Here is a 22,203-nt window from a genome sequence, read left to right on the forward strand (position 1 = left end):
TTTCTCGATCTGGAGGTACTGGGTTCGATTTTTGGTGGGTTGCGAGTGCGAGGCCAATGACTGACCTTATCAACCCTGGTGTCAGGGTTACTATGGCTCATGTAAGGACTATATAATTAATTTCATACAAAGTAGCCGGGACCGATTGCTCAACATACACTCCGAGCAGCGATCATCTTACTTTCGGACAATCGGGTGATCAGTCTGCAATGTCCTAACCAAACTAGGGATCACAAAGTGATTTTTGTCATCATCCCTGCCGGGAATCGACCCCGGCTCCTCCAGATCGAGAGACAAACGCTCTTAACACTATACCATAGAGGGCATTAATTAATACCTGGGGGGTTAAAATGGCCACATCGAAGCAATTCATCTAAGAAAGCAATATTGCAATTTGACATTTGCGCATATAAAAGTAAGTGTCAAATAGCAATATTGCTTTGACGTGGCCATTTTAACCCCCCTTGTCTTATCTTCCCGATGGGGATAAGATAAGATATTGCATTCCTGATTACAAGTGTACACTTGTTACCTGCACACATTCATAACCCCTTTACTTTCGACAAAAACAAAAATGTTATCCAAGCAAACCGAACGTCTATGCTAGTTATTCAGTAGGCGCTATGCTGTTTAGAATTCCACCAGCAAACTCACGGAAGCCTCGTGAATACTTATCTACTCGTGATTTAAGAATAAGTATGTGCTACCTGCCTTAGATGGAACGATAAAGAAAGACATTTAAAATGCTACTAGCTGTGCGTTCTTTATTTGAAAAACTTAATGTCATAAAACTATAAAATAAATGAATCTATGCAGTCTTTTCTAGCTGGAATTGTGTTTTTTGTTCGACGTTCAAATAATTCAAATTCAAAAATATCTTTATTCAGTAGGTAACATAGTTACACTTTGAATCGTCAAATTTTACATAACGAACGTCTCGTCCGCCTAAAACTACTGCAGCTTCTCACAACCTGTATAGTCGGGGAAAAGAAGCTGCAAGAAAAACCTCGGCACAGGGCCCTAGACGTTCTTTAAAAAAAATAAACTTGTTATACAATTGAGTAATTAATTGAGTAGAAATTATAATGTCAATTAAGGCAAAATAATAACAAGCTGGAAAGCATGTTTATGATGAATGTTGTAATTGGCTTACACATTAGTACTGTTTCAATTTGTTTAATTATGTCTTAACTAGATGTTATAATGTGCATAGCTGAAAGTGATCCATTAAATAAATAAGTACGAAATCTCGGAGTGAAGGATAAACAAGTTCGAAAATACGCTAAGCGAAAGTACAAAAGAACGTAACGAATCATAGCTTATTCGGTTCAGATCAATTTGTAATATTTAGTTTAGATATCCCATCGGGGTACCTATGAAGAGACTATGGAATTCCATTTGTGTCGATCCTAACATGCTTCTCTTACGCGCGAGTTTATGTATGTATGATTCAGATATATTTACAAATTTTATTAACACTAATGTTGCCAATCAAACCGAGTAGTGATGGCTTTTTTATCTTCTTCTTATTATCGCGTGGGTTGTGAGGTGGAATACCAACCTCATCAACTCTGGTGTCAAAGTTATTATTGAGCCGCCAAAGGCCCCTGACATGGCTCATGTAACGACTACATACTTATAGTCACAAGCATTAATATGTAACACTTTGGTACCATGTCACATTAACTTTTTTGACAAATTGAACTGTAAGTCTCACTAAATGTAAAATATGTTAGTGCGACAGAGTCCTAAAGTGGATACATTATATTGGTCATGACTGTACATCAGTAACGGCGTAACGTGCCTTCCGAAGCACGGATCATCTTACTTTCGGACAATCGGGTGATCAATCAGCCTGTAATGTCCTAACCAAACTAGGAATGGCTTTTTTATCCATTAACAGACTTAAATGAGATACGAGTATACAAGCAGTACATAAAAGTTGGTGCTTTTAGTTCCAAACTACCAGGGTATCAGAAATTGTCAGAAATACGATAGCGATGTCACTGTTCGCACAACGGACTGGAAATAAATCCCCAAAGTAAGCTAGACGTGGCGTGTTCGTGTGTTCACCTGCAAATACTGCAATGCATTTGCCAACTCACAATCAGTCTTCGTCGTAAATTCTTAACATGTCCCCCTAGGGGTTCCTTTGACATTGATTTAGGATATCCTTTAGAACGAATTTTCGGTACAACACTTTGTCTTGCCGACAGTGTTCCCATCTCTCTGCAAAGTACCAGGGGACTAGAAATTATGAGCAGGTCGCATACTTACGTAGCAAACCAAAACACATTATAATGATACCATTATAATTCTCTTTTACTTAAAAACAATGCAAAACATAAAACCGCAAGGTGACGTCACATTGTTGGATACCGGTTTATTATAATTGTCCATTAAATAATACATAGTAAGAAATTATAATAAATATTACATTTTGAACATAATTGACTTTGCCAATAGCGCTGTACGCCTCCGGGTGACGTAAATTACATAATTAGGTTGCATTTATTCACCCTGTAAAGCATAAATTATACAGTTATGACTACATGTTTTTCATTTAATAAATTAAATATTACAAGGAAGCACATAATGTTAGGACTATCAACAGTGGCAGCAAGTTGTCTTTGATCACTTGTGTCTTTGCCCACCCCTTTAAGGATGACTGACGTGAGATTATGTGTCCATTTGTGTACCAGGAAAGTAGACAAATAGGAGATACTTTAGAGTAAAAAGTACTGAAATTAGGTTCAAGCCTTAAGCAACTCATAAGTTCATAACTGGGAGATCATAGGAATTTAGATGAAAATTCGACACGAAATTCAAACTTTGGGAAGTTTGAAAGTCAGAAAATGTGTAATGAAGAACAAAATTGGTATTCAAACTGAGTTTCTTTAACAAAAAGAATGCCTGCTTAATCCCGCGACTAACCAGGAGCGTAGAAACTTACAGGAAATCTATTGGCGATTCAAGACATGATCCAGCTTTGCTAGCCGCAGCCGTGTTGAATCAGAAAGAAAGCATTGAATAATACATTGAGTCAAACAATGGCTAGTCAGCGATGAAGAGAAATGTTCCATGCTACTAATTATACGTTTAAGGGTATCATCGTTGTGTCTACCCCATAGGAACAAGAAGCGTGATTTAAATTGGCATGTAAGTCCTAAAGTAGGTAGATACAACCCTGAGATCACGCCTAGTTTGCCAATGGGGTAAGTCAATTTCGCTTCTTCTAATCTCATCTTCTTTGCGAGTCGATGGCAATCGATACTAAATTTTTGCTGACCAATAATTGGCCACGCTAATCTCATTAAAATCTTCATACACGCTCGCCGGTTTCAAGAACTCTTGGCCTGGCTTAATATAATGGAAATGTTAAAAGTTCAACTTAAATCTAAGTCCATAGGCACAACTACTAGTAAGTTTCAAAATTGGTTGTCTATCTACCCCGTAGCGACAATGAGCGTGACTCTAATACGGCATGTAAGTACCAGGATAGTAGAATCGTACAGGAGGTCAATCGGTTATTCAACACACGATTCCGCTTCGCTAGTGTCACCGCTAATCAGGCGATCACGTGACCTGCGGTCGGAATGCTAAGCCAGATAGGGGTTTAGCAATAAAGTAGAAGGGGTTGTCATCGATGAAAAATACAGTAAAAAGCAAGGAAAAAATCCTACGACCTTAATTTATTTATTTTAACAGCCTCTGTGGTCTAACGGCCTCCGTGGTCTAACAGCCTCCGTGGTCTAGTGGTTTGAGCGTTTTTTTTTATTTTTTTTTATTTTTTTTTATTTTACGTCCCCCTGCCGCACAGGATAGGCAGGGACCTTGTTAAGACTACATACATAGCATCCTCCGAGAATGTCTTAAATATCTATTTGCCCAATAGGGCCCTACACTCAGCACGCATTCATTCCGGCCTCTATTACCGTACAAGTTCTCGCTTTTATGCCTCCGGCACTTTCATTCATCATCTTTCATTCTTTGCATTCCTATTTCCTACTCTATTTCTTAAGCCTAGGGGATGGACACAAGGTTTTTCTTTATTTTATTTTCACGCTGATTTCTCTTTTTTATAACATTTTCATTACATTTTCAGTTATTAATCTATGACTTATTTGCTAACAGTTGCTTCCTATGTTTTATCTTAATTCTAGTTGCTTATGTCTATGGTTCATTATGACTATTATACGTATACAACAATATACTATATAATCATGGTTGCTTTAGCTGTTTTTCTTGTTTACTGATTTAACAATTTTTATTACATACTCAACAAAAGCTTTGCAGTTTTTCTTGCTGGTAATAAGTTGATTTAAATTACTCTTTTCGATCTTATCCCCAGTACGCTGTTCTAGGTCGAATCTGTCTTTACCATAAATGGGGCAATCTACAAGCAGATGGAGGACAGTTTCCGCGGTGCCAGGGTCGCAGGCTTGAGCGTTAGGCTCACGATCTGGAGGTCCGGGTTCGATTCCCGATGGGGACATTGTCGAAATCACTTTATGAGACTATCCTTTGTTTGGTAAGGACTTTTCAGGCTTGAATCACCTGATTATCCGAAAAAGTAAGATTGCGTGCTTCGGAGGGCACGTTAAGCCGTTGGTCCCGGCTATTACCCGAAAAAAACACCTCCACTAACCCGCATTGGAGCAGCGTGGTGGAGTATGCTCCACACCCCCTCCGGTTGATTGAGGGGAGGCCTGTGCCCAGCAGTGGGACGTATATAGGCCGTTTATGTAACCTCAGCAAGCCTGGTGTCAGGTTTATTAAGGAGCCGCCAATAGTCTTTGACATGACTCATGTAACTACGTATTTACAGTAAGTAGTAGCCGGGGTCAACGGCACGGGACACTGGACCTTCTAGATTTTGAATCCAACGCTCAACCACTGGAGAACCCAGGCCAATGACCTACGACCTTATATACTACACAGAAATGCATTAGGACTGCGAAATAATGGCCTGCCATTAATTTGGCGGTGCACTCACTACCTTACCCTCTTTGCACAAGCAAGAGCACCATTACTTATACTACGGGTGGTATTAATAAACGAATCTCAGCTGAGACTGCCCTTAAGACCATGCTCAAGTCCCTGTTTTTATATAAGAACTGTCACATTGACATGATCTTGAGAGCAGTCTCGAAGCTGAGATTATTTTTTTAATACCACCCTACGAGTAAGTATAAAGTCAAAATAACATTAAACATTCGTAACAATATTAAAATATTGCAAGTCGGCCACAGAAAAACGGATTTCATTCTAGTGAACCTTTTAAAAAGTCCAAAGTTGCATAGCAGCTACAGTTTTACATTTAAAGTACATTCTTTGCGTTCTTTGAATGCCGTTTCTCTTCCCGGAACGTGTTTTTGTTAAGAAACAGCACAAAAAACTTCAGGATGACATTATACTAAGTGCTTTTTTCTTCATTTGAATGGAAAATTGTATTCCAGAGCTCAGAATATGACTTGCTATTACCACAATAACTTCAATATCTGTAGCCGTATCATGGCAAACGTATAGCGCGCGCGACGAGATAATTTGAATCAAAATCAAATCAAATATACTTTATTGCACAGAACTAAAAATTCAACAATCAGACATAACACATGAATACAGTACAATGTGGGCGGCCTTATACAACACACACAGACTCAATATTTATTTATTTATTTTATTTTTACAGTTTTACATACAGCAATTACAGTAAAAACGAATTCGACTGAAACAAACACATATAAGACAACAATTATTATTACTTAACTAGAACAATAGCGAAATGCCACATCTGTGAATTTGGCCACCGAATTGCTAATATAATTGGTTTATGCGTATACGTATATTACGCGTAGCCAATAGGTCGGGATTATAGTAGGTAGTAGGGTTATCAAAACGCGCGCGATATCCATGCAGTATGCTTCGGGAGCTGATAGTAAGACTTTAGACTTTATTCGTGGACAAAAGTCTACGACCGTCCCTAGTTTGCCCAGGACATTGCAGGCTAAATTCACCTGATTGTCGGAAAGACAATGCCCGATTCCGTGCTTCGAAAGGCAATGTAACCCGTTGGTCCCGGTTCCTTACTGACGTAAGTACGTAGTCGTTACATGAGCCGTGTCCGGGGCCTTTGACGGATCAATAATAACCCTGACACCACGGTTGATGAGGTTGGCAATTCACCTCACAACCCACACGATAGAAGATTTGATACGAGCTTCGTTATTTCAATCCACGTTTAGTTTCGTTGTGTTTTCCTAGCACGTTCGATTCACTTACTAACTAATATATAGTATGGCGGAAGTTGGTACGATTAAACTTAGTACGTCGTGAAGATTTAGTTAAGGCTAATGGTGTTAGCTTTGCAACAGTCGATTATGATAAAACTGCTAATGATTTCGTCAAATAGACTGAGTTTGAAGATAGACATGCCTTGTTATATGGAAAGGTGCCCAATAAAGTTGATCTAAGTACTGTTAGATAGAAAAGAATCGATCGACCTAATATCGACTGATACGTCACTATGCTCATAAACATCACAACACTGGCTTGCGTACTTTGACAGAATGAATTCTTACCGCGCATTGAGACGATTGTAAAATGTTATCTTATTGAAATATAATCAATAAATTGTACTGAATTGGTCGTTCTGTTTAATAGTACTTAGTTAAATAGATGGATGCGAAAACTCAACTAGAGATCTAGGTACAATGAAGAAGAACTTTACTCATAATTGGATGGCATTAATTGGTAGAAACTTTAACACTCAATATTCAATATGGCGCTTTCTAGTTTCTCCGTATATTTATTTCTTTAATTCATATTTAAGTCCAGTTTTTATATCAGCCCAATTATACAAATCACATTCCTAACGTTTGGGCCGAGGTAGCCCAATTTGTAGAACGCTTGCCTCTCACTTTGAGGTCGGAGGTTCGAAACCGTTTTTTTATTTTATTATTTATTTATTTTATTTAGTAAAATTATTAATTATTATTTTTTTGTTTTTTTTCTTTTTTTTTTTCTTTTTTTTTCAGTATAAAACGATGGTATTCACTTGGCTATGTACGTGCTTACGAAGTTTGTTCCGCTTGTTTTTATCGAAAGTAAGCACAAGTTTCCCAAACCGATCCTGGCATTTAACATGCAACCTCGTAATACCCCTATAATGGTAAACTTTATTAAAACTTGTACCGGGGCGTTGTTTAAACTACTTCCATATTAAAACACCGACTTGTTTACATAACGGGCAAACTTTCCTCTTTAGCAGCCTCCCGCTATAGCTTCTCTTTTCTTGTTTCTGGTTCAGAAGACAATAGTTTTGATATTTAAGGTGATTTCTTATTAGGTTCCAAATATTTACTTTTTAGCGTTGGTCTAGCCTCGTAAAGCCGTGGTTTCCAGACACAATAGTACATAAATACATAAACTGCCTATATACGTCCCACTGCTGGGCACAGGCCTCCCCTCAATCAACCGGAAGGGTATGGAACATACTCCACCACGCTGCTCCGTTCTATCTGTTTTTACGGCTAATAGCCGGGACCAACGGCTTAACGTGCCCTCCGAAGCACGGACAATCAGGTGATTCAAACCTGAAAAGTACATACCAAACAAAGGACAGTCTCACAAAGTGATTTCGACAATGTCCCGATCGGGAATCGAACCCGGACCTCCCGATCGTGAGCCTAACTCTCTAACCACTAGACCACGGAGGCTGTTATGTCTTATGTTCATATTTAAAAGAATAAGAAACATCATCAAACCTCTCCAGTAACAAAGAGCGTAATCGACTATCGAAATCGGCTATTATTTCAGTTTTGGACAATACCTATCGACACCCGGTTATTGGCTAATTAAGGCCCCTTTCCAAGTAAATCGGCGCTTTTTAATTAAATTAAATCCCGAATAAAATGGCCGCCTCCCTTGCTACGTTGGCGAAAATTGCATTCATAAATTGGATGTTTATTTTTTCATCGGCGGAACTGCGTTGCTTTCGATAATTGAATGGGCGTAAAAATTTACGCCAAAAAAGGTGTATGATACAATTATCATACACCTTTTTTCGGGTTTTTGTAAAACTCAAGTGAAAACGTTACGTTTATTGTGAAGCGGTAATCGTAGAAATAACGGTCTAATAAACATGTTAATGGAATAGTATTTAATAATATCATCATCTCTCTAGCACTATCCCGTTTTCCACAAAGTCCGCTTACCTAACCTGAAGATTTAACAGGTCCAGTTTTTTACAGAAGCGATGACCTTCCAACCCGCGAAGGGAAAACCAGCCCAATACAGGTTAGGTCACATACCTCCGAAAAATGCATTTCTCGGGAATGTGGGCTTTCCTCACGATGCTTTCCTTTACCGCTGAGCACGTGATAATAATTTATAATCCGAACATCAATTCGAAGACAAATTCGACAATCATTGGTTTTGGCCTGTGCTGGATTCGAACCTGCGACCTCAAAGTGAGAGGCAAGCGTTCTACCAACTGGGCTACCAAGGCATTGTGTTTTAATAATATATACATACATAATATTTTAAAACGTGTTGATCATATATGTTTGACACGAATGGCACTGACAAACGTATTGGCGAATAGAGTTGAAGCTGCCTTATATCGAAACGTCAAACCTACCCATAGCAGTGTAAACCATGAGGCCATTCAATTTAGAGTCAAATTCCAGTCCCGCTTGAGACTATTATAGCACATCGACCAAAATGGCAGGAATAGTTAGAAATGTCAAGCGCTCGATACACTAAGCCGACTACAATCAATTAGGGTTGTCCGTAGTATACTTCAGTTTAACAAGTTAGCGCGGCGGACGCCGGATTTATAGCTTTGATACTTGATTGATCGTTTTATAGCGGTAAAAGTCCGTGGTCCAGTGGTTGAGCGTTGTGCTCACGATCCGGAGGTCCCGGATTCGAATTAAGTACACATTAGTTGACATATCATAAAAACCGTAAGTACCTAACAGCCGTATTTGTACTCTAATAAATAATTGTGTGTGTTACAACGTACTTGAACTAACCTATAATTACGTGTTATAATTATAAGTATATCTAACATTTAATCAATACGAAGTAATAATTCGTGAACTGTCAGTTTCGTATTGATTTAGTTAAAACAAAGACAAGAATGACGTACACTAACCAAACTAGGGCTGTCCTTAAAAAGGTTTAGTACGACGTTCGCCCCGATTCCTGCAGACACCTCCTAATTTTACTTTAAGTTAAACCTGTCATTTTCTTATCCGCCGAAAAGGAAAGGGACGGATGATTGACAGCTCTTAATTTTAGGAAGAATGAGTAAATGAATGAATAACCCGGGCGAATCGTGTGCTGTCAACTTAATTCTGTCGGGTTATTGGCCAATGTAAAATTTTTAGTCGGTTGTTTTAGATTTGTGCTTAAAATTGACGTGTGTTCCATAAATTTTATACTTGTCGATTACCCGTCCCCGAATATTATTACTTTGTACTTACAAAGTCCCTAGTCTTCATAATATTTAATCCAAAACTTTCCAAAGATGGCGAGTACCTATGCGACGCAACGCGACAAAAACTTAAAGAAGGGCCGGCAACAATGCACTACATTTCACGTTTGAATGGTTCTAGAAGGTTCGCTGAACTTGGTTTTTGTTGGTGGTTTAACTGTCTCCATAAATACGGCGATTGTGTGGCGTCTGAAGTCTGAACTGAATTCGATGGTAAATTCGTTGAAAGATAGAATGTCTACAGTTACATTTAGTCTTCTTCTATCGTGTGGATTGTGAGGTGAATTACCAATCCCATCAAACCTGGTGTCAGGGTTATTACTGAGTATGCCGCCCCATGTCAGGGGCCTTTGGCGGCTAAATAACAACCCTGACACCAGGGTTGATGAGGTTGGTATTCCACTTCACAACTCACACGATAAGAAGTTTAATTGAAATACATTGTATGTGTTTACTACCACTCCATCAAAGTAAAGCTAGAATTATAAAAGTTCATACCTTTCCAACAATTAAAACCACCAACAAACAAGAATTAAACTAGCAGAGAACAATGTTAATCTCATTTTAGTTTGAAAATTGTCTAACGAAACTGGTTGCAATGTGTTATCCCTAGGGTGTAGAATGCGCTGTCGAACCTATTACTCCGCCGCAGTGCTAAACGGGGATGCAATCAATTTATGTTGTACTAACTCGTTGGTGTTCTAAGTCTGAGCTGATAATTTAGTAGGTAGTTACTCTACGTTCTAAGTTCGTCGTTCGTTCGTGGCATGGTATATGCTCAATCCTATGACAACGCGCCATTGCTAGCCCTTTGATGACGTAAGTGTTACCACTGTGTTACCATTAAATCGGTATCTCCAACATTCCAAGGACGTAAATTTTATTATTGAAAATTAAGTGAATTACTGACTACTGTATTTAATTACTTGTCACATATATAAAAATGTTTAAAATTGTAAGTAAATCTTTTACTAATAGTTCAAAATTTCCTTGCAAAGTAAATATAAAAACATTGGTTGTGGGTAATTTATTTTTTACAAAATGGCAACTCAGGGTGAGATAACGTCAGGTGGACTAACTTTGAAATGAGAACTGTTTATGGTACTTATTCCAAATTGTACAATTAATGTTTTTGTTTTCAAATAATAAGTGGTTTTATAAGTATTTTAGACGGCTTATAAATAGCTTAGCCACTTGAAAACTTGAAAGGTCAGGTATTAAAATCACCTGGTGAACTCAAATACCAAGGTCAAGTCAAGCTAGGGCATAGAGGACGTACCTTTTTATCCGACTGCGGCGAACTAAAAGGAGGGTTATGTACTTTTTTACAGACATAAAACACAAAACCAAGACCATGTGCAGCCACATATGTTGTTAACAACATAAACATATTACAAGCTCACGACTATATACTCAATTGGGGTAGCCAACGGTACATCTATAGCATGATGAACTAAGTATCCAAGCTTCACCGAGCGTTCTGTTAGACCAACGTGATAAGTCAGATGCTCAGTTCATGTTTACGACATAACAGCAATTGGTTACTTGAAAGTTTTCTGAAAAGTATTTTAAAAATTACAGTTACTCTTATTTTATACCTCTTAAAATATTTTAATATTTATTATTATTTATTTATTTGTACACAATAAAACAGAGACAAGAAACATACAAAGAAAACAGATAGTATAGGTAAGCTTATCTCTAAACAAAGAGATTAAAAAGAAAGAAAGAAAAAGAAGATTAAGAGAATTTTTTTATTTTTTCAAAAAAGCGTTTAATAGAAGAAAAAAACAATTTCTTTTTCTTCAATTATTTTAAATTTCGCGCGAAAACGGTTGGTCACGTGACATTTCGCCCAGTGACGTCACATTTCAACAAACAAATAAACTGTCAAAGTTGATTGTTGTTGTTGTTTAAATTCGCTTTATATAAGGCAGGCAAAGAGCTGAGGACCAGCCCAATACAGCTTTGACTTTAGTAATTTAATATTCGAAAATCTCGATCTAAATAGGCCTAAGCCTTGTCTTCAGTTTTCAATATCCAATTTAGGCCAGTGCCACCTGACAGATAGTTTTTGTTTATTTTGTGAAATGTGAAGTCACACGAAGCTAATCATGGCTGCCCGTGCTACAGATAAAAAAACGCATTCTTATTTTGTAAAAATGAAATATTTCAAAAGAGATCTTAATAAAAAAAGCTATTGGATCATGATCGTTAAATATTTAAGTAGTAACCATATCCAACATATTTCATATTTTATTGTAACAATTGCCAAGCGGCCAATTATCTAGATTATTCCGATCCAAGTCAAATTCGCCGAGACATTTCAACAATTCCGGCCGGGAATACGTGAAATCCGCTCAACTCTGAGCGACGGACATGTTTTGAGTCCAACTAATGTGTGTTTGAGTTTGTATTGGGAATGTTCGATTGGCAGTGTTGTGATGGCCCGTCTGTTCGACTGAGATTGATGATTGTTGATCTTATAAGCTATGTAGGGGAGGCAGAGATGATGGTTATGTGAATGATTTTGTTTTTATAGCAAAAAGCACCCGTGCTTAGAGTAACTTACAAATTAATAATTCATTCATACATACACATAGGTATACACACACATATATTGTTACGCCCGTAATAAAACAAGGTGGGCAAAGCAACCAAAGCCAAGTAATAAAATTATTAATTAATAATTATTTATTTAAATTATTATTATTTTTTCTCTTTAAAATGATTATGTGTTTTCAGGCAATTTTTTTTCAAGCCCTAATTTATCCGCCGAATTTGGAGCAAAAAATATTTTTAACTAGGTTTAAAATAAATGAAGCACTTTCATTGCAGACTGTACGAAATCTACTAATAGGTGAGTTAATAGTAGCTCAGTAATTGGACGTTTGACGTCGAACAAATTATTAGGTGGAGGTTTCTAGAAATGAAGTACTTAATTGTTATTTACTAATCATGTTGATTGATTTGAGTCAATCAATGCTATTATTATGGTCATAAGTAGTCGAGCTTTAAACGAGCTAGAAAAGTAACAAACAATTTTCTTTATTACTCGTTTTTGAACCAACCAACCTTTGACATTAAATTCGAAAATTATATGTGGCTAGGGTTTGAACGCTATTAGATCAATAATTAAATGAGGTGAATGAACTAGGAACATGAAGTAAAAAATAAAGATACCTATATTAAAATAGATAGATAGATAAGATAGATATATTTAAATTCAAATTCAAAATCTTTATTTTCAGACTATTGTCCATAGATGTTAGTGACATAGTACTTAACCATAATGTTAGTAGACTATTTATTTATTTATGAAAATAAAATCACAAATTAGAGCCGTCTAACGGGAGGAGGTATGTGTGCGTGTAGTTACAAACATCGCGCCATCAATGGCGACTCCCAGCGGTCCACCCACACACCATATTGCCCTGACTCAAAAAATATATTCAAAACCATTTATTTTCAATTTAAAATAATTACAGAATTCTATTTGAAAGTAGCGATTGAGGAATTTGGAGGAAGCAAGAGAAGTGTGTCAGGATCGAAGCAAATGGAATTCTATAGACTCTTAATTTATGTATTTGAAAGTTAAACTCCCGACAAAGACATTCTCGTGTAAAATGTTGCCAAGACGAGATCATAATCGATCACAATGTCAAAAAGTTATCAGATCTCATGTAGAGCCAAGCTCTTAACTCTACACGCCCTAACTATACAAACCCTAAGTTCACAAACTCTACACGTTACGCTAAATATCAGGCTTGCCTAAGTCTTACTTAAGTCTTAAACGGCCGTAAGCCGTTAAGGAGTGGGAGAGCATTCGAACTGTGTCTCGCTCACACTTACACGATAGGCGGTATACGGTAAGAATGAGATTTTTATACGTCCTATTGAATATAACTGTGGGATGGGGCATGAAGCAAACGATTCATTTTTATTTAAAACAGTTTTATAATTTTGTACATTTTCCCTTATTCAAACAACCGTCCGCCATTTCCCTGTCATTCCGCAATCCTCTCTTCTCTCCCGCTCACTCCTCGCTCTCTCTTTCACACACCTTTGGGTTACGTTTCTTTCAGCCTACCATTCCTACATAATATTATTATATATTTTCTGTCCCTCTAGGGGATATTCCTTACGCGTAATAACTCTATCTTTTCTATATTTGCCTGTGAGGCTGTGACCCACTCACCAGATTGGCCATAAACCTTAGATCCCCGTTCTATGATTCACACTACTGCATTGGAATCTTCCGTCAGTAATTCGATTTGCACAACCTCGAGTCGAACCTTGGACGTGCCCTGCATATGCTTGAGCTACTGACAAGCGTATCTGTAAAGATCTAGAAGGTTTAGGGCATGTTGCATCACTCTACTAATACTCGTAAACAGTATGGTAGTTTGTGCATGGCCAGTGTACGTGGACTCCCGACGACCCGATTACTCTAGCCATAGAGGCAGCCAATCAGCTCGCGACACCAAACACTTCAGTACCCCGATACCGACCCCGCCGGCGTGGTCGGCGATTTCCCTCAATCAGCGCTTATCGCCACCCACTAGGGTCGATTAATTCTTTTAATTTTCTCTCTCAGACGACGCTCTGAGCCAAGGTTCGCGCGCAACTGGGCACCCTCAGGCCTTTTGTCTTAAATGTGGTACTGGTTGAGAGCCTTCAGCGCTCCCCAATTGTTCGGCCAAGTAATTAATGCCATCTGCGGCAAATCTACAATAAGTCACGTTAAAAAAAATATGCGGGCGATATCGACGGGCATGTATGTTGTACCACGAGTTGCCAACCACTTCGGTGACAGAACACTCCGTAAACGAGTTCCGTATCTGTACAACATGGCCGGTCGACATACGTCAGGAGTGCAATATAAATAATCTCAGTAAATTTTTATTTAAACATCTTATGCAAAAGATCTCTTAGCTAACTAAGTATTTTAAAACATAATAATTTTAAGCGAACTCCACTCTCACAGACAAACCGAGGAATTGGTTTTGTGGGGTTTTTATTATACCAATGTTTTCTGTATTTTTATGAAAAATATAAACATTTTACTTACTTGTCAAAAGCTTGCTGCTGGAAAATTTTTGAATAGGATATCAAACATTTATACCTCAGCAAATTGTGTAATGGTGTGGTGATGGATTGAGGGGAGGCCTGTGCCCAGCAGAGGGAAGGATATAGGCTATTTATGTATGTAGTATAACAGACACTTAGTCTTAGGGTCATATCTCACTAGGGCACGAATGAATGCTGTTGATTCACATGCAGAGGTGGTAGCGTTTATATAACTGCATACATATTATTGGTGGTGCGACCTTGGTTGCGTGTAGTGTGCAGTGATCTAGTAAGATAGGGCCCTTAGCTTTGATATATACATTGATGAAGAAATATTCCAGAAGACTTGGTTTTGTTCTCTATATAACGACAAAAACATTCTTTGTGGAGCTTTAAAACTTTATTCCAAAAATCAAATCAAATATACTTTATTGCACACAACATATAAAACAAATTTACACAAATGGATGATAGATACAGTACAATCTGGCTATAAAAAAAAAACAGAAAAAAAGGCAGTAAAATCTACCTATTGAGTACATTAGGCAGGTGAAAATGAAAAGAAATTTGCTAATAATTATAGAAAAGTAATAAGAGAAGACAGGAAAAAGAAAGCAGCTATTTTGATACTGTAAAGGGTGTTAGTGATAACGAAATAATACAACCGAATTACATAGTAAAGAAAACTAGGGTTACGTCAGGTAATGCCACGTATGCACGGATGGAAGAACTTAACCGCCAAATAAAACGACCGCTAGCAATTCCAATTAATCACGAGTTGGAAAAAAGGAAAAAATTGGAAAAGAGAATCTGGGAATACAAAAGCGCGACCTCGACTCGAGTTGAATCGATTCGCGAGGTGAGGGGCGAATCGAGAATAGTATTGAAAACGTGTCGAGTAGTAGGACGCGCGTAAAATATCGACATAACAACCGATGAGGGAAACGTGGATACAAAGGCTTGTGCCCTAAATAAACGCGAAAAAATTAAGTTTTTTTTATAACGGGCATTTGAAAAACGTGTAATCAGTTGATGTTTATGTTCAATTTATAGATGCGCGCTGGTGTGTTTATTTATTTATATTTAGAGAATAAACAGATACAGGCCTGTGATTATCACAAATGTAGATAAAAAATATTTTAAGCTTATATACTAATACATTCTCACCAAGACAAGTATTATGTATGTGTGTTTAACATAGAAAATTTAGTCTTTGCAAAATTTGTTACTTTGTAATTTTTTCATAAAACTTAAGAACCTAAATTTTTGCGACTTTATATTCTTACATAACACCCCATTGCTGGGCTCAGATCTCCCCTCAATCAACCGGAGGGGGTCATCATCACTAATTTAAGAGCCATGCTCTTGTCGGCGTAGCATTCTCCATGCTACTTTTTAGGGAAAAATAGGGCAGCGGTTTCCCTCTTGCCTTTCGCCCTAAGGTGATTTAAGCCTGCAATGTCCTTATCAAACAAAGGACAGTCTCAAAAAGTGACTTCGACAATGTCCCCATCGGGAATCGAACCCGGACCTCAAGATCGTGAGCCCAACGCTCTAACCACTAGACCACAGAGGCTGTATTCTTGAAGAACATATGTAATAAACAGCGACATAAATACTGATGATGTATCGATAAAGGATATGACGTAGATAATAGACGACAACTCAGTTAAGCAGCTCCCAACAATTACTATGACGTCACAGAATACAATGCCGCTGACTAACTAGTGACTAAATGAGTCTAAAGAGGAAGTAGTAACCACGATTTGTAAGGAAAACACATTGTTTACGATATTTCAAACAATGTCAGAGTAATGGAAGCCGTACTATAAAAAAAGCGGCCAAATGCGAGTCGGACTCGCCCATGAAGGGTTCTGTAACAGCAAGTAACATAATATAAAAGTAAATTACGGTTTAAAAAAAACTACTTACTTGATCTGGTTCAAAGCAATTTTCGTTGGTAGTTTGCATGCTAATCTACATCATATATTTTTTTAGTTTTATCCTCCTCTTATTTTAGAAGTTACAGGGGGGGGGGGACACATTTTACCACTTTGGAAGTGTCTCTCGCGCAAACTATTCAGTTTAGAAAAAAATTATATTAGAAACCTCAATACTATTTTGGAAGACCTATCCATAGATACCCCACACGTATGGGTTTGATGAAAAAAAAATTTTTTTGAGTTTCATTTCTATGTATGGGGACCCCCAAAATTTATTGTTTTTTTTTCTATCATTGCGTAAAAATCTTAATGCGGTTCACAGAATACACATATTTATCAAGTTTCAACAGTACAGCTATTATAGTTTCGGAGAAAAGTGGCTGTGACATACGGACGGACGGACAGACATGACGAATCTATAAGGGTTCGGTTTTTTGCCATTAGGCTACGGGACCCTAACTATCGACATTTGCAGGATAAAATGTTTAACAAATGATGAATTTTAGAGAAGCTAATGCGGGTATCTTATCTCCCTCTTTATTTAAGAGCTGCGCTCTTGTCGGTGGAGTAATCGCCGTTCCTCTCTTCTTCCCGCCAAATCCTTCACCTCCTGATACGACACGACCTGCACCTTCTCTTTTATTTGTTTTATAAATGTTCTTTTAGGTCTACCCCTTCCTCTCTTCCCTTCAATTTTTCCTCTACACACCTATCACACACACACCACCATACCACCGTGGGTATCTTATACACTTCTAAAATTTACTTTACGAGCTTTGACGTTGAAACGTAGCAACAAGAAAATGGGAGTCGCACAGCGAGCGTTCAACTCACGGCTAGAATACCTAAACGAAAGAAGATCGATACTAAATACGTACTCTACGCGCTCACAAGCAACTTTAAAACTCGTAAACTGACAGTCGAACTAGACTATATGAATTTTGATGTTGCAAAAAAGCCAGACGTTGAAAAAGCTGGTTACATAGATGATGTGTCAAAAGACGGTAATACTCTCACGCCTACGTGGAGTGTGAGAACTGTTAGACATGCCGTAGGGATTGTGAAAATTATTGGCATCGGAACTCAGACGCATAGACACCTCCAGTAAGTTTCCGAAGTTATTTCGGTGTTTGTCAATAAAATGTGACTGAATAGTTGCGGTATTTGAGTGGGAAAAATATAACAGTGATGACATGAGACTGGTATTTGACGAGGTGGTAAGTTTGCGTCGCGTATTTTGTTGTCAGAAAGCGGTAACGACCTCCAGAGTCCAGTGGTTGAGCGTTGGGCTCACGATCCGGAGGCTCCGGGTTCGAATCCCGGTAGGGACGTACCACAAAAAATACTTTGTGATCCCTAGTTTGGTTAGGATATTACAGGCTGACCACTTGATTGTCCGAAAGTAAGATGATCCGTGCTTCGAAATGCACGTTAAGCCAAGCCGGTTATGAGGATTAATTCCCTTTTTATAACAATGACTTATGTATCAATTTCGTAAAATAATGCATGACAACTCTATTAGCCAATCTAAACAGTTTAAATTGGCATGTCTGACGCAAATATGCAAACATTTACGTGAAACCTCACATTTGCTGATGTCACTGGAGCCGTCCAACTATAAACCTCAGTTTCCAGTTTATTGGACTTTGAGTGAAATCGTGTGGACGTCGACGTCTCTTCAATTTGCAAATGATTTTCAACCTGTCAACGCTGTCCAACTATCGGTTCGGTTATATTATCCAGATACATGGCTTACGCTATCTACGTAGACGTGACAAATATCGCGGGATTCGATAAACAGACGCAGTGAATGTAGATAAACGATTCACGCCGCACGCGGTAGCTAATGCCGTTGTGACCCTGTAGATAGAATGTACGTGATCGACTGACAATATTACCATTAAACACAGGGGTCACTATATAATTAAGGAACTATTTACAGTATTGTACGGTCACGAGCATTAATGTGTATACATACGTTTTGGTACCATGTCACATTAACTTTTTGACAAATTGAACTGTAAGTCTCACTAAATGTCAAATATGTTAGTGCGACAGAGTTCTAAAGTGGGTACATTATATTGCTCATGACTGTACAACGTGCATTTGTGTGAAATTATAGCACGTTTTTCTTATCGATTTAGCGTAATATTGAGTAATTTAGTACTAGTTTCTGTAAGTTTTATGGATATAGGGAGCGTTAGGTTTTGAAATACACAAGAATTTTCTCTGTCATAATCAAATAAAGGCGGCAGACTGGTCGGAGTACGCACAGGACCGCGAAAAATGGAAAGAGGAAGGGGAGGCCTTTGCCCAGCAGTGCATCTTGTGGGCTAGATTAGATTAGAGAATAAAATAAAGTACTAGGGATACATACCACGAGTGCGTGTCGCACCCGTCTTTCCGCCGCGGCGTATGGCTCCCTATTATGCTGCAGGTGGCGACCTGGAACAAGGAAGCAATATATGAGTACCAGGGAAACAGGAAAACTAAGAGCTTCTACAATATATTAACGTTAAACTAATTCTTCCCGTACATTTAAAACATAAATACCTTTTGGCTATTAACCACCATGGCAATCAAGAGCATGACCAACTAACTACCTTTAGCAAGCCATAGTTATGGCACGAAATCGGTGTGCGCGGACAAATTCGAAGTACCTAGAGTCAATAATTATTATGGCGATAGAACTCTAAAAAAGAGACTTCCCTACTTACTGTTATATAATAGTTTGCCTGAGAACATCCGTCTAGAACCAAATAAAAGTAAATATTACTTAAAAAATTATTTAAACAACACCTTTTAGACTCGTGTCCTAGCTAATTTATACTATTAATTGTTAAATTCACTGTGCTCCTACTTATAATTGACTATTAGATATAAGTTCATATTATTAGTAGAGACTTTTTCCTGCAAACTGTTTTAACAGTTTTGCAGGGCATTGACAAATTGTATTTTTAGTATTAAGATTTAATAAATAAATAAATAACAATGTTCTATGTTAGGAGATAATAAAAGACTGAACGCTGCTATTCTTCCCGGTCATATTGTATAAACTGACAGAAGGATTTTGTTCATTCCTATATGATACGACCATAATATGGGCTGATCATAAATTTTACGAGTATATATATGATTTACACTATTATTAAGACTACTTCAGGCTCTGTCCAACCCTTTAAAGACTATGATGTATATGTTCTTTACTACCAGTCGTAGGTACCAACAACAGGAACAACAACAGGAAAACTAAGAGCTCCTACAATCTATTTCCGTACAGTGTTCTATATGAAATGCCTATGTTCGTTCTAATGTGAACTTTATCGCCAATGGGTGGAATGCTAGGGAAGTATGCTTAATTAAGGTAATCGCCTGTTATACTGCTATGTGAGCATCTCTCGTAATCGCACGGTTGAACAGGCATGAATGCGTGGCCAGTGAGTATAATTTCCTTTATTTAGAATAGTAATAAGTCTTGCCATGAGTAAATTAATATGGAAGAATTATCAGAAATAGGAAAACGGTAACAGTTAGCAAAGGTGGTGCTTGAATCCGACGATCTGAGAATTTTAAGCTTCAATCTCCTTTCCAGGAGAATCACAAGTTGACTTTCAAACATTGTTACAACTGTAATGTTAAAAATTCTAACCAAACATCTTAACAACAGGCTCGCAGGTTTCATAATCTCCCAACTCAATTTAACTTTGTATACATTTTTTTTGCGATCGCTACTCCGTTGTGTTCAATAAGCAACTCCAAGGAGGTTTTATCTCGATCCTGATCAAAGTTCCAAAGAGTTTCCGACAAAATTAAGAACGACCAAGTTTTAAGTAACACTGGGTGGAGTGAGTTGTAACTTGGTTCATAAAAGCCCAGTACTTTGGAATAATTAATCTCATCAGTGTGGAAGCAATCCAGGCTGACGTTTCAAATGACTAATTTCATAATTAATTATGAAGAAGCAGGCATATTCTGAGAGCATTATTGGATTTTCGGTACGACGGTTACTACTATTATGTATGACGAGTATAAAAGCCAGCATATAGTACATTTCAAACCCAACACATATCATTTGACTATATTTCCAATTGGGGTATCACAAGATGAACAAATTACCCATGCCATTATAAATGGCGACACGGCCAACGTTGGTCTACTAGAAAGCTCGGTGAAGTTAGTTCAAAACCCTAATAATAACTATAAAACAAAAAAAAGAAAGCCTTAGTAAGTACCTAATTACTTTTCGAATACTATTGACGTAAAAACTTTTATAGTCATACCACTAACACCTATAATGATCAATACAATACAAATATACTTTATTGTACACAATATACAAAACAAGTTTTACACACATGGACGAAAGATGTATCTTTCTACTGTAGTGTAATCTACAGGCCTTATTGCTAAGCAGCAATAAGGCCGCCTTTCTTCCAGGAAACCAGTGGCAAGAAAACATTTATCACAATTTGAACCCTTAATAATCTTCTGTCAAAAGAAAAACAAGTAGCTATAATCAGAGCACTACAGACAGTAAGTTAGGTCACACCGGGTGAGAGCCGCCAAGTAATTAATACCATCTGAGGCAAAAAAACAATAAGTCACGTTAAAAAAAAGTTAAGGCACAGTTCCGGCAAGTTTGCTTATGTTAGGGCACAGTTAAAGCGACTTTTCTTATGTTAGGGCACAGTTACTGCAACTTCGCTTATGTTAGGGCACAGTTACGGCCACTTTGCTTATGTTAGGGCACAGTTACGGCAACTTTGCTTATGTTAGGGCACAGTATAGCATGTTTGCTTATGTTAGGGCACTGACGGTATTTTTAGTATTGTATTTTTATCACCTGACTCTAAAAATCAAAGTAGGTATACTGACTGACATCTGGCTAAAACAAGGTATCAATCAACCAAAACACAAACACATCTCATACAGTGGTATGCCAATTGTCATCAAAACTGTTACGAAGATAATATTGACAAACGTTTGGTTCCCTTTAAAAATTGCTAAATAGTAGCGTAGCAAATGCGAAATCAACGAAAATTACTCAAATTAAACTTCAACTAAAGGTTTTGATACTTCTTCTTTTAGTGCGGGTTATCATTGAGTTATTATTATTGCGTATGGCAGACAAAAATAAAATAACCTGCGTGGATCATATATCCAGCTTAAGATCCCTTAGCCAAGTCATCATTGAGATGAGTTGTGACTTATAATCGCCTAACATTAGTATCCCTTTTTTCACAGGGTTCGTTTACCTAACCTAAAGATATGACAAACCCGGTTTTTTTTTCTAGAATCGACTGCCGGTCTGATCTTCCAACCCGCGAATGGAAAACTAGCCCAATAAAGGTTGGGTCACATACCTCCGAAGCTCATTTCTCGGGTATGGGTTTCCTCACGATGTTTTCCTTAACCGCTGAGCAAGTGATAATCATTTATGACCCAAATATGAATTCGACAAAAATCGACAATCATGCTGGATTCGAACCTGCGACCTCAAAGTGTGAGGCAAGGGTTCTATCAACTGGGCTATTATGGCTCTTAACATGACTTATAATAATCATTATCATCAGAAATTATGGTCGATAACGTCTATTTTGGCAGAGGTCACAAGTTATACAATTTAAACGCACTTCTCCATAAGAGCTACTGTCATACAACAGTATAGGTAATCGTTTTACACCTAGT

General features: G+C 37.7%; 1 protein-coding gene across 6 annotated transcripts in view; it reads right to left on the minus strand.

Moving 5' to 3' along the window:
- LOC126377823 (plasma membrane calcium-transporting ATPase 3) overlaps positions 1 to 22,203 on the minus strand; it is a 226,659-nt gene that overhangs the window by 119,386 nt on the left and 85,070 nt on the right. For all 6 annotated transcript variants that reach the window (XM_050025741.1, XM_050025743.1, XM_050025742.1 and 3 more), the window contains one exon: positions 18,893 to 18,960. The gene's annotated coding sequence lies outside the window, so the exon portion shown is untranslated. The remainder of the gene's footprint in view (positions 1 to 18,892; positions 18,961 to 22,203) is intronic.

The sequence above is a fragment of the Pectinophora gossypiella genome, chromosome 24 (genome assembly GCF_024362695.1).
Source record: "Pectinophora gossypiella chromosome 24, ilPecGoss1.1, whole genome shotgun sequence".
In the NCBI taxonomy this organism is placed as follows: Eukaryota; Metazoa; Arthropoda; class Insecta; order Lepidoptera; family Gelechiidae; genus Pectinophora; species Pectinophora gossypiella.